Source organism: Coregonus lavaretus, assembly GCF_964263955.1.
Source record: "Coregonus lavaretus genome assembly, contig: HAP1_SCAFFOLD_55, whole genome shotgun sequence".
Taxonomy (NCBI): Eukaryota; Metazoa; Chordata; class Actinopteri; order Salmoniformes; family Salmonidae; genus Coregonus; species Coregonus lavaretus.
This window is the reverse complement of record NW_028161934.1, coordinates 2,219,786-2,235,705: the sequence shown is the minus strand read 5'-3', so window position 1 is coordinate 2,235,705 and position 15,920 is coordinate 2,219,786.

Below are 15,920 nucleotides of genomic sequence, written 5' to 3'. Positions count from 1 at the left end.
AAATTGTCGCAACCCCTATTACTAGTCTGTTCAACCTCTCTTTCATAACGTCTGAGATCCCCAGAGATTGGAAAGCTGCCGCGGTCATCCCCCTCTTCAAAGGGGGTGACACTCTAGATCCAAACTGCTACAGACCTATATCCATCCTGCCCTGCCTTTCGAAAGTATTCGAAAGCCAAGTTAACAAACAGATCATCGACCATTTCGAATACCACCGTACCTTCTCCGCTATGCAATCCGGTTTCCGAGCTGGTCACGGGTGCACTTCAGCCACGCTCAAGGTCCTAAACGATATTATAACCGCGATTGATAATAGACAGTACTGTGCAGCCGTCTTCATCGACCTGGCCAAGGCTTTCGACTCTGTCAACCACCGCATTCTTATTGGCAGACTAAATAGCCTTGGTTTCTCAAATGACTGCCTCGCCTGGTTCACCAACTACTTCTCAGATAGAGTTCAGTGTGTCAAATCGGAGGGCCTGTTGTCTGGACCTATGGCAGTCTCTATGGGGGTGCCACAGGGTTCAATTCTTGGGCCGACACTTTTCTCCGTGTATATCAATGATGTTGCTCTTGCTGCTGGTGACTCTCAGATCCACCTCTACGCAGACGACACCATTTTGTATACATCTGGCCCTTCATTGGACACTGTGTTAACAAACCTCCAAACGAGCTTCAATGCCATACAACAATCCTTCAGTAGCCTTCAACTGCTCTTAAACACTAGTAAAACTAAATGCATGCTTTTCAATCGAACGCTGCTAGCACCCGCCCACCCGACTAGAATCACCACTCTCGACGGGTCTGACCTAGAGTATGTGGACAACTACAAATATCTAGGTGTCTGGTTAGACTGTAAACTCAACTTCCAGACTCACATAAAGAATCTCCAATCCAAAGTTAAATCTAGAATCGGCTTCCTATTTCGCAACAAAGCCTCCTTCACTCATGCTGCCAAACATGCCCTCGTAAAACTGACTATCCTACCGATCCTTGACTTCGGCGATGTCATTTACAAAATAGCCTCCAACACTCTACTCAGCAAATTGGATGTAGTCTATCACAGTGCCATCCGTTTTGTCTCCAAAGCCCCATACACTACCCACCACTGTGACCTGTACGCTCTTGTTGGCTGGTCCTCACTACATGTTCGTTGTCAAACCCACTGGCTCCAGGCCATCTATAAATCACTGCTAGGCAAATCCCCGCCTTATCTTAGCTCATTGGTCACCATAGCAGCACCCACCCGTAGTCTGCGCTCCAGCAGGTATATCTCACTGGTCATTCCCAAAGCCAACACCTCCTTTGGCCGCCATTCCTTCCAGTTCTCTGCTGCCAATGACTGGAACGAATTGCAAAAATCTCTGAAGCTGGAGACTCTTATCTCCCTCAATAACTTTAAGCATCAGTTGTCAGAGCACCTTACCGATCACTGCACCTGCACACAGCCCATCTGAAATTAGCCCACCCATCTACCTCATCCCTATATTGTTATTTATTTTGCTCTTTTGCACCCCAGTATCTCTATTTGCACATAATCTCTTGCACATCTAGCATTCCAGTGTTAATACTATTGTAATTATTCTGCACTATAGCCTATTTATTGCCTTACCTCCATAACTTGCTACATTTTCACACACTGTATATATATTTTCTGTTGTATTTCTGACTTTATGTTTTTTTTTACCCCATATGTAACTCTGTGTTGTTTTTATTGCACTACTTTGCTTTATCTTGGCCAGGTCGCAGTTGTAAATGAGAACCTGTTCTCAACTGGCTTACCTGGTTAAATAAAGGTGAAATAAATAAAATAAAAAAAAATTGAAGAGGAGTGTGACAACATTCCACAGGCAACAATCAACAGCCTGACCAACTCTATGCGAAGGAGATGTGTCGCGCTGCATTAGGCAAATGGTGGTCACACCAGATAGATACTTACTGGTTTTCTGATCCACACCCCTACCTTTAAAAAAAAGGTATCTGTGACTAACAGATGCGTGTCTGTATTCCCAGTCATGTGAAATCCATAGATTATGGCCTAATGAATTAATTTCAGTTGACTGATTTCCTTATATGAACTGTAACTCAGTAACATCTTTGAAATTATTGAATGCTGTGTTTATATTATTGTTGAGTATAAATCCACTGTGACACACACACACACACACACACACACACACACACTAAGCAGGGATTCAAATGTTTGTTTGCATGTCTTTTTTACCCTGGTTAATCATCTCATCCCTATGTAGATCCACACTCCTACACTGAGACACTTTATGAATACTGTCCCTGATGTAACAACCAAAACACACCTCAAAACATAACAAGAAGTAAAATGATACATTACCCTCAAGTATATGACTAATGACTAAAAACAAATAACTAAAAACTATATTTCAAGGTATTGTCAATACTTACAGAGTGAAGTGGAGGAGAGAGGTCTTGTACAGAGAGTCAATTTACTGGTAGTGTGGAGACTGCTAGTAAGTTTAAGTTCTGTGGTTGATACATATTAAAAGTAGTCAGAACACAAGTAGCTGATACAGAACTGTCCTTTCCTTCCTCTTTAAGACATTAACATGCATGAAGACCAGAACAGCATGTCAGAGAAGGGAGGTTACTGTATTAGAGTGGGCCCTACATTTCTAAAATGTACAAAATGTCCCCCATTTCCACTTTTCTTTAATACAGAACCATGTTAACAATATGTTGACTATTCTATATGGAATGTTTATAATATCTTATAATGTGTTGCGTTGCCCAACTGAGTTCTATATGGAACAGGTCAAAGTTCAATTTACATTTGGTCAGTTCCATGATGTCATTCATTCTATTCTACAAACCCATTCAAATTACACTCCTCATTAGCTTCATCAAAGTGCTACTGATGGTTCTAGTGTTGTAGACTAGAGCTCCCCCTACTGGCATCTCAACATTACTGCAGCCTCCTAATAATAATGTCCTCTATAATGTTGGGCTAATAACAACATAACAAACTGGAAATTAATCAGATAGAATGGTGAAACACAACACTGGCTACTTGACAAATCACATTTAAGCACACACACTGAGTTCTGTAGTAGTACAACATGCCACTATCATATTATGTTACCCTGTTGACCCTTGTGTACAGTCCTGGTAGTAGCATTAGCTAGCAGAGGCATCAGTATCATCATCACCATAGTCTGCTGTATTGACTTGTTAGTCTATTGTAGTCTGCTGTCCATAAATAATGCCATTTAGGAGACTAAACTATCCAAAGCAATTAACTGTCATGTGTGCATATATTTTACGTATGGGTGGTCCTGGGAACGTAACCCATTACGTTGCAGGTGCCATGTTCTACCAACTGAGCTACAGAGGACCACAATCTGCATAGTCTAATGTGCATATACAGATTTCTGATATGATTCAGGAAGCCTGTGAGAGGACAGACAGGAGAGTAGAACAAAACCACAACCCACCGTCACTGTGTCTCATGTTAATACTACTCCTAAATACAACCCACCGTCACTGTGTTTCATGTTAATACTACTCCTAACCACAACCCACCGTCACTGTGTCTCATGTTAATACTACTCCTAAACACAACCCACCATCACTGTGTCTCATGTTAATACTACTCCTAAACACAACCCACCATCACTGTGTCTCATGTTAATACTACTCCTAAACACAACCCACCATCACTGTGTCTCATGTTAATACTGCTCCTAAACACAACCCACCATCACTGTTTCTCATGTTAATACTACTCCTAAACACAACCCACCATCACTGTGTCTCATGTTAATACTACTCCTAAACATAACCCACCATCACTGTGTCTCATGTTAATACTACTCCTAAACACAACCCACCATCACTGTGTCTCATGTTAATACTACTCCTAAACACAACCCACCATCACTGTTTCTCATGTTAATACTACTCCTAAACATAACCCACCATCACTGTGTCAAATGTTAATACTACTCCTAAACAAATAAAATGAAATAAAATCAACATTTTTGGGCCACATGCGCCGAATAAAACAGGTGCAGACATTACAGTGAAATGCTTACTTACAGAGCTTAACCAACAGTGCATTTATTTTTAACAAAAAAGTAAAAATAAAACAACAACAAAAAAAGTGTTGAGAAAAAAAGAGCAGAAGTAAAATAAAATAACAGTAGGGAGGCTATATATACAGGGGGGTACCGGTGCAGAGTCAATGTGCGGGGGCACCGGCTAGTAAACACAACCCACCATAACTGTGTCTCATATTAATACTACTCCTAAACAAAACCCACCATCACTGTGTCTCATGTTAATACTACTCTTAAACACAACCCACCGTCACTGTGTCTCATGTTAATACTACTCCTAAACACAACCCACCGTCACCGTGCCTCATGTTAATACTATTCCTAAACACAACCCACCATCACTGTGTCTCATGTTAATACTACTCCTAAACAAAACCCACCATCACTGTGTCTCATGTTAATACTACTCCTAAAAACAACCCACCATCATTGTGTCTCATGTTAATACTACTCCTAAACACAACCCACCGTCACTGTGTCTCATGTTAATACTACTCCTAAAAACAACCCACCATCATTGTGTCTCATGTTAATACTACTCCTAAACACAACCCACCGTCACTGTGTCTCATGTTAATACTACTCCTAAACACAACCCACCGTCACCGTGCCTCATGTTAATACTATTCCTAAACACAACCCACCATCACTGTGTCTCATGTTAATACTACTCCTAAACACAACCCACCATCACTTATTCTCATGTTAATACTACTCCTAAACACAACCCACCATCACTGTGTCTAAGATTAATTCTACTCCTAACCACAACCAACCATCACTGTGTCTCAGATTAATACTACTCCTAAACACAACCCACCATCACTGTGTCTCATGTTAATACTACTCCTAAACACAACCCACCATCACTGTGTCTCATGTTAATAATGCTCCTAAACACAACCCACCATCACTGTGTATCATGTTAATACTACTCCTAAACACAACCCACTGTCACTGTGTCTCATGTTAATACTACTCCTAAACACTACCCACCGTCACCGTGCCTCATGTTAATACTATTCCTAAACACAACCCACCATCACTGTGTCTCATGTTAATACTACTCCTAAACAAAACCCACCATCACTGTGTCTCATGTTAATACTACTCCTAAACACAACCCACCATCACCGTGCCTCATGTTAATACTATTCCTAAACACAACCCACCATCACTGTGTCTCATGTTAATACTACTCCTAAATACAACCCACCATCACTTATTCTCATGTTAATACTACTCCTAAACACAACCCACCATCACTGTGTCTCAGATTAATTATACTCCTAACCACAACCAACCATCACTGTGTCTCAGATTAATACCACTCCTAACCACAACCAACCATCACTGTGCCTCATGTTAATGCTACTCCTAAACACAACCCACCATCACTTTGTCTCATGTTAATACTACTCCTAAACACAACCCACCATCACTGTGTCTCATGTTAATACTACTCCTAAACACAACCCACCGTCACTGTGTCTCATGTTAATACTACTCCTAAACACAACCCACCGTCACCGTGCCTCATGTTAATACTATTCCTAAACACAACCCACCATCACTGTGCCTCATGTTAATACTACTCCTAAACACAACCCACCATCACTTATTCTCATGTTAATACTACTCCTAAACACAACCCACCATCACTGTGTCTCAGATTAATTCTACTCCTAACCACAACCAACCATCACTGTGTCTCAGATTAATACTACTCCTAACCACAACCAACCATCACTGTGCCTCATGTTAATGCTACTCCTAAACACAACCCACCATCACTGTGTCTCATGTTAATACTACTCCTAAACACAACCCAACATCACTGTGTCTCATGTTAATACTGCTCCTAAACACAACCCACCATCACTGTGTATCATGTTAATACTACTCCTAAACACAACCCACCATCACTGTGTCTCATGTTAATACAATTCCTAAACACAAACCACCATCACTGTGTCTCATGTTAATACTACTCCTAAACACAACCCACCATCACTGTGCCTCATGTTAATACTACTCCTAAACACAACCCACCGTCACTGTGTCTCATGTTAATACTACTCCTAAACACAACCCACCGTCACTGTGTCTCATGTTAATACTACTCCTAAACACATCCCACCGTCACTCTGTCTCAGGGTTAATACTACTCCTAAACACAACCCACCATCACTGTGTCTCATGTTAATACTACTCCTAAACACAACCCACCATCACTGTGTCTCATGTTAATACTACACCTAAACACAACCCACCATCACTGTGTCTCATGTTAATACTACTCCTAAACACAACCCACCATCACTGTGTCTCTTGTTAATACTACTCCTAAACACAACCTACCATCACTGTGTCTCATGTTAATACTACTCCTAAACACAACCCACCATCACTTATTCTCATGTTAATACTACTCCTAAACACAACCCACCATCACTGTGTCTAAGATTAATTTTACTCCTAACCACAACCAACCATCACTGTGTCTCAGATTAATACTACTCCTAAACACAACCCACCATCACTGTGTCTCATGTTAATACTACTCCTAAACACAACCCACCATCACTGTGTCTCATGTTAATAATGCTCCTAAACACAACCCACCATCACTGTGTATCATGTTAATACTACTCCTAAACACAACCCACCGTCACTGTGTCTCATGTTAATACTACTCCTAAACACAACCTACCGTCACCGTGCCTCATGTTAATACTATTCCTAAACACAACCCACCATCACTGTGTCTCATGTTAATACTACTCCTAAACAAAACCCACCATCACTGTGTCTCATGTTAATACTACTCCTAAACACAACCCACCATCACTGTGTCTCATGTTAATACTACTCCTAAACACAACCCACCGTCACTGTGTCTCATGTTAATACTACTCCTAAACACAACCCACCGTCACCGTGCCTCATGTTAATACTATTCCTAAACACAACCCACCATCACTGTGTCTCATGTTAATACTACTCCTAAATACAACCCACCATCACTTATTCTCATGTTAATACTACTCCTAAACACAACCCACCATCACTGTGTCTCAGATTAATTCTACTCCTAACCACAACCAACCATCACTGTGTCTCAGATTAATACTACTCCTAACCACAACCAACCATCACTGTGCCTCATGTTAATGCTACTCCTAAACACAACCCACCATCACTTTGTCTCATGTTAATACTACTCCTAAACACAACCCACCATCACTGTGTCTCATGTTAATACTACTCCTAAACACAACCCACCGTCACTGTGTCTCATGTTAATACTACTCCTAAACACAACCCACCGTCACCGTGCCTCATGTTAATACTATTCCTAAACACAACCCACCATCACTGTGTCTCATGTTAATACTACTCCTAAACACAACCCACCATCACTTATTCTCATGTTAATACTACTCCTAAACACAACCCACCATCACTGTGTCTCAGATTAATTCTACTCCTAACCACAACCAACCATCACTGTGTCTCAGATTAATACTACTCCTAACCACAACCAACCATCACTGTGCCTCATGTTAATGCTACTCCTAAACACAACCCACCATCACTGTGTCTCATGTTAATACTACTCCTAAACACAACCCAACATCACTGTGTCTCATGTTAATACTGCTCCTAAACACAACCCACCATCACTGTGTATCATGTTAATACTACTCCTAAACACAACCCACCATCACTGTGTCTCATGTTATTACAATTCCTAAACACAACCCACCATCACTGTGTATCATGTTAATACTACTCATAAACACAACCCACCATCACTGTGTCTCATGTTAAAACTACTCCTAAACACAACCCACCATCACTGTGTCTCATGTTAATAATACTCATAAAAACATCCCACCATCACTGTGTCTCATGTTAATAATACTCCTAAACACAAACCACCATCACTGTGTCTCATGTTAATACTACTCCTAAACACAACCCACCATCACTGTGCCTCATGTTAATACTACTCCTAAACACAACCCACCGTCACTGTGTCTCATGTTAATACTACTCCTAAACACAACCCACCGTCACTGTGTCTCATGTTAATACTACTCCTAAACACATCCCACCGTCACTCTGTCTCAGGGTTAATACTACTCCTAAACACAACCCACCATCACTGTGTCTCATGTTAATACTACTCCTAAACACAACCCACCATCACTGTGTCTCATGTTAATACTACACCTAAACACAACCCACCATCACTGTGTCTCATGTTAATACTACTCCTAAACACAACCCACCATCACTGTGTCTAAGATTAATTCTACTCCTAACCACAACCAACCATCACTGTGTCTCAGATTAATACTACTCCTAAACACAACCCACCATCACTGTGTCTCATGTTAATACTACTCCTAAACACAACCCACCATCACTGTGTCTCATGTTAATAATGCTCCTAAACACAACCCACCATCACTGTGTATCATGTTAATACTACTCCTAAACACAACCCACCGTCACTGTGTCTCATGTTAATACTACTCCTAAACACAACCTACCGTCACCGTGTCTCATGTTAATACTACTCCTAAACACAACCCACCATCACTTATTCTCATGTTAATACTACTCCTAAACACAACCCACCATCACTGTGTCTAAGATTAATTCTACTCCTAACCACAACCAACCATCACTGTGTCTCAGATTAATACTACTCCTAAACACAACCCACCATCACTGTGTCTCATGTTAATACTACTCCTAAACACAACCCACCATCACTGTGTCTCATGTTAATAATGCTCCTAAACACAACCCACCATCACTGTGTATCATGTTAATACTACTCCTAAACACAACCCACCGTCACTGTGTCTCATGTTAATACTACTCCTAAACACAACCTACCGTCACCGTGCCTCATGTTAATACTATTCCTAAACACAACCCACCATCACTGTGTCTCATGTTAATACTACTCCTAAACAAAACCCACCATCACTGTGTCTCATGTTAATACTACTCCTAAACACAACCCACCATCACTGTGTCTCATGTTAATACTACTCCTAAACACAACCCACCGTCACTGTGTCTCATGTTAATACTACTCCTAAACACAACCCACCGTCACCGTGCCTCATGTTAATACTATTCCTAAACACAACCCACCATCACTGTGTCTCATGTTAATACTACTCCTAAATACAACCCACCATCACTTATTCTCATGTTAATACTACTCCTAAACACAACCCACCATCACTGTGTCTCAGATTAATTCTACTCCTAACCACAACCAACCATCACTGTGTCTCAGATTAATACTACTCCTAACCACAACCAACCATCACTGTGCCTCATGTTAATGCTACTCCTAAACACAACCCACCATCACTTTGTCTCATGTTAATACTACTCCTAAACACAACCCACCATCACTGTGTCTCATGTTAATACTACTCCTAAACACAACCCACCGTCACTGTGTCTCATGTTAATACTACTCCTAAACACAACCCACCGTCACCGTGCCTCATGTTAATACTATTCCTAAACACAACCCACCATCACTGTGTCTCATGTTAATACTACTCCTAAACACAACCCACCATCACTTATTCTCATGTTAATACTACTCCTAAACACAACCCACCATCACTGTGTCTCAGATTAATTCTACTCCTAACCACAACCAACCATCACTGTGTCTCAGATTAATACTACTCCTAACCACAACCAACCATCACTGTGCCTCATGTTAATGCTACTCCTAAACACAACCCACCATCACTGTGTCTCATGTTAATACTACTCCTAAACACAACCCAACATCACTGTGTCTCATGTTAATACTGCTCCTAAACACAACCCACCATCACTGTGTATCATGTTAATACTACTCCTAAACACAACCCACCATCACTGTGTCTCATGTTAATACAATTCCTAAACACAACACACCATCACTGTGTATCATGTTAATACTACTCATAAACACAACCCACCATCACTGTGTCTCATGTTAAAACTACTCCTAAACACAACCCACCATCACTGTGTCTCATGTTAATAATACTCATAAAAACATCCCACCATCACTGTGTCTCATGTTAATAATACTCCTAAACACAAACCACCATCACTTAGAATTTCTAAGCAAACAGCGGGAGGCAGGGCTTTCTCCTATAGATCTCCATTTTTATGGAACAGTCTGCCTACCCATGTGAGAGACGCAGACTCGGTCTCAACCTTTAAGTCTTTACTGAAGACTTATCTCTTCAGTAGGTCATATGATTGAGTGTAGTCTGGCCCAGGAGTGTGAAGGTGAACGGAAAGGCTGGAGCAACGAACAGCCCTTGCTGTCTCTGCCAGGCCGGTTCCCCTCTCCACTGGGGTTCTCTGCCTCTAACCCTGTTGCAGGGGCTGAGTCACTGGCCTGCTGGTGCTCTTTCATGCCGTCCCTGGGAGGGGTGCGTCACTTGAGTGGGTTGAGTTACTGACGTGATCTTCCTGTCTGGGTTGGCGCCCCCCCCCCCCCTTGGTTTGTGCTGTGGTGGAGACCTCTGTGGGCTATACTCGGCCTTGTCTCAGGATTGTAAGTTGGTGGTTGGGGATATCCCTCTAGTGGTGCGGGGGCTGTGCTTTGGCGGAGTGGGTGGGGTTATATCCTTCCTGTTTGGCCCTGTCCGGGGGTTTCTTCGGATGGGGCCACAGTGTCTCCGGACCGCTCCTGTCTCAGCCTCCAGTATTTATGCTGCAGTAGTTTATGTGTCGGGGGGCTGGGGTTAGTTGGTTATACCTGGAGTACTTCTCCTGTCTTATCCAGTGTCCTGTGTGAATTTAAGTATGCTCTCTCTAATTCTCTCGTTCTCTCTTTCTCTCTGAGAACCTGAGCCCTAGGACCATACGTCAGGACTACCGGGCATGATGACACCCTGCTGCCCCCAGTCCGCCTGGCCTTGCTGCTATTCCAGTTTCAACTGTTCTGCCTGCGGCTACGAAACCCCTACCTGTCCCAGACCTGCTGTTTTCAACTCTAAATGATCGGCTATGAAAAGCCAACTGAGAGACCTGAGCCCTAGGACCATACGTCGGGACTACCGGCCGTGGTGACTCCTTGCTATCCCCAGTCCGCCTGGCCTTGCTGCTATTCCAGTTTAAACTGTTCTGCCTGCGGTTATGGAACCCCTACCTGTCCCAGACCTGCTGTTTTAAACTCTAATGATCGGCTATGAAAAGCCAACTGAGATTTATTCCTGATTATTATTTGACCATGCTTGTCACTTATGAACATTTTTGAACATCTTGGCATGGTTCTGTTATAATCTCCACCCGGCACAGCCAGAAGAGGACTGGCCACCCCTCATAGCCTGGTTCCTCTCTAGGTTTCTTCCTAGGTTTTGCCTTTCTAGGGAGTTTTTCCTAGCCACCGTGCTTCTACACCTGCATTACTAGCTGTTTGGGGTTTTAGGCTGGGTTTCTGTACAGCACTTCGAGATATTAGCTGATGTAAGAAGGGCTATATAAAATAAAATTGATTGATTGACCATCACTGTGTCTCATGTTAATACTACTCCTAAACACAACCCACCATCACTGTGCCTCATGTTAATACTACTCCTAAACACAACCCACCGTCACTGTGTCTCATGTTAATACTACTCCTAAACACAACCCACCGTCACTGTGTCTCATGTTAATACTACTCCTAAACACATCCCACCGTCACTCTGTCTCAGGGTTAATACTACTCCTAAACACAACCCACCATCACTGTGTCTCATGTTAATACTACTCCTAAACACAACCCACCATCACTGTGTCTCATGTTAATACTACACCTAACCACAACCCACCATCACTGTTTCTCATGTTAATACTACTCCTAAACACAACCCACCATCACTGTGTCTCTTGTTAATACTACTCCTAAACACAACCTACCATCACTGTGTCTCATGTTAATACTACTCCTAAACACAACCTACCATCACTGTGTCTCATGTTAATACTACTCCTAAACACAACCCACCATCACTGTGTCTCATGTTAATACTACTCCTAACCACAACCCACCATCACTGTGTCTCATGTTAATACTACTCCTAAACACAACCCACCATCACTGTGTCTCATGTTAATACTACTCCTAAACACAACCCACCATCACTGTGTCTCATGTTAATACTACTCCTAACCACAACCCACCATCACTGTGTCTCATGTTAATACTACTCCTAAACACAACCCACCATCACTGTGTCTCATGTTAATACTACTCCTAACCACAACCCACCATCACTGTGTCTCATGTTAATACTACTCCTAAACACAACCCACCATCACTGTGTCTCATGTTAATACTACTCCTAACCACAACCCACCATCACTGTGTCTCATGTTAATACTACTCCTAAACACAACCCACCATCACTGTGTCTCATGTTAATACTACTCCTAAACACAACCTACCATCACTGTGTCTCATGTTAATACTACTCCTAAACACAACCCACCATCACTGTGTCTCATGTTAATACTACTCCTAACCACAACCCACCATCACTGTGTCTCATGTTAATACTACTCCTAACCACAACCCACCATCACTGTGTCTCATGTTAATACTACTCCTAACCACAACCCACCATCACTGTGTCTCATGCTAATACTACTCCTAAACACAACCCACCATCACTGTGTCTCATGTTAATACTACTCCTAAACCCAACTCTGTCTCAGGGTTAATATTACTCCCAAAGCTCTCACGAAGCATCCACCCAATCACTATTACTCTTACTCTCACTCTTACTTTAGTCCATGTTCTAAATGTTTCCACAACAATCTATTGCTCTCAGAGCTCTTAAAATAGAATGCACAAGTCTTTATGTGAAACCAAATGTACAATACTGTATCAGATTAATATGCAAAAGTACATCTACAGAGTATACTGGACATAACAGAAAAACTAAACATACATTCCAATTTTTTTATTTTATTTCACCTTTATTTAACCAGGTAAACCAGTTGAGAACAAGTTCTCATTTACAACTGCGACCCCAATAGCATCGCCATGCCCATAACAGGATACAGGAGTTCATGGTTACAAACAAATTATAAAAGATAAGTATTTTAAGATATTGTCAAGCGTACTTACAGTATTGAAGGGGAGACGTGTTGTAAGTTAACTTACTCTCAGTCTGAGTAAATAGACACTGAGTGGGAAGTTTGAGGTCTGTGGTTGACACAATTTAGAAGCAGTCAGTGACCATAGAGTTTAATAGAGTGCACACTTGCTTCCAAACCTGTTTTAGCATGGCTAAAGCCATTAAAGACACCCTTTCAGTTGGTTTACCGACTGTCATTAAACTCATGGAAGTAGAAGAAGAAGATATTAACTACTTTAAAATAGAGATAGCCCTCAATGCCGCTTCCCATTCTGTAACAGAAGCCATCATGACAAAGATGCAAAGATGTGCCCTCTATCCGATTCTATGTCAGGGACCAAGAAGCTGATGCAGAGAGGGCTTCCTTCCTCAGTCACACAGACAGTGTTCAAGAGCATCAAAACTGTGATGTATCATGGGTAAATTGTGACTGACTGATTCATAAATAATATTGAGTAGTTATTTATCATGCAAGGTGATTTGTAGATCTTGACTCGCCTATAAAGTCAGTTGCAATGTTGAACACTCACACATTTCATGGGACCGATATTCATAGTTCACATTTTACATTCGCACATCATGTTCAAATCATCTATAAGTGACTTTTGAGCTTCACAATGCATTTTATACTTTTGGATGATTTCGACATGATTTGCGAAAAAGGCAAATATCGGTCGCATGACTTGTATGGGATTTGTGCCACAAATGCTAAAACGTTAGCAAGTGGAAACATTGCCAGGGGAAACTAAACCAAAGTATGGATTGCTGACATACAATGTCCATAGACTGCTAACAGGGTAAGGAAACCAATGTGTCATTTTGTAATTTGGGGGAACCTTCTAGATATGATAGCAATATGTTAGCAAGAGAAAAGAGGTAAGGCCTAGCTTTGGTTTGGTGACATAACTCTTCAGTCCAGGTTATGTGGTGGTTCTCTTCAGTCCATGTTCTGTGATGGTTCTCTTCAGTCCATGTTCTGTGATGGTTCTCTTCAGTCCATGTTCTGTGATGGTTCTCTTCAGTCCATGTTCTGTGATGGTTCTCTTCAGTCCATGTTCTGTGATGGTTCTCTTCAGTTCAGGTTCTGTGATGATTCTCTTCAGTCCAGTTTCTGGGGTGGTTCTCTTCAGTCCAGGTTCTGTGGTGGTTTTCTCCCCTGGATGGTCTGATACACAGAGGGCTGATTGTCTCTCTGAAGAGCTGTGAACGTGTCACTGTGCGAGTCCTTCACACTCTGAGAGAGACAGCGACACAGGAAACACAGTATGAGCTCTTTACACACTGCTCTGTAAAATTCTCTTTCACTCATAATTTCTGTGTCCATCTCTCTCTCTCTCTCTCTCTCTCTCTCTCTCTCTCTCTCTCTCTCTCTCTCTCTCTCTCTCTCTCTCTCTCTCTCTCTCTCTCTCTCTCTCTCTCACTCACTCACTCACTCACTCACTCACTCACTCACTCACTCACTCACTCACTCACTCACTCACACAAACACAATACTATCTACAAAATAAACACATAAATGAATACATTATAACATACTTACTGCCATAGTGTCATACTCAGGAGACCTGGTCCTCATTTTCAGTGGTGTGTATGTGTCACTGTTAGGGTCAGGATGGACACTCTGTGGAGAGAGAGCTGTGTCAAGGTAACAGTGAAAATAGTAGAAAAGAGACTATTGTGGCACAGTAAATTAATGTCACCAGGTGTGGAGGTGGAGTTTTAACTGATATAATCACCTCTGTCTGCTGTGGCATCACTTCCAACTGTGGATCTCCTGTAAAGAGGGACAGAGTGAGTTATGCCCTCTACTGATCTCTAGTGGACGTTGATATATTTCACATCTGTCTAGGAAATGCTCACGTCTCAGTATGCAGTAGATGGTGACTAGAAGAGCTCCATCAGTCAGGACAGCCCCCACCCCCACCACAGGAACCCTGGGAAACACTGGAGTGTGGAGAGCTGGACACAGGCGAGTGTGTGTTGAATACAGAGATGGAGATATGACATAGTGGAAACCAGGGAAGAAGAAAATGAAACAATATTTGTTTAAATATAGGCCTACTATTCTATGTCATATGGTATGATACATGTGTAACATTGCTAATGTTTCTTTATTGTTGTTGACCTGTGTGATAATCAATGAATAGAATGAAGATTAGGTGAACTTACACTGAACGTCCACAAACACAGAAGAAGAGTTGAGACGTCCATATTTATTCTCAGCCTGACATAAATATTCTCCACTGTCCTCAGAGCTGATGTTAGTGATGCTGTAACTCTGTCCTGATGCTTTTGGTGAGGTTACATTCTTCTTGTACCAGGTGTATTTGTCCACAGGTGGGTTGGCATCACTTCTGCAGGTCAGAGTCACTGAACTGCCCTCCACAATTTCACCAGAGGGACTGACTGACACTGTGGTCTTTGACTTATCTGATGTAAAAGAGTGGATTTAGTCAACATAAAGTTAACAATGAGGGATTTTTTTTATATATTTATAGTTCATATTTTATTTGGATAGTCCATCTGTAGATGCTCTACCGACTATCTACAGACTATCAGTAACATTTTAACTATCTACTAGACCTAACCTTAATCCTTATCCTAACCCTAAACTTAATCTTACCCTAATCCTAATCCTAACCCTTTTCCTAAC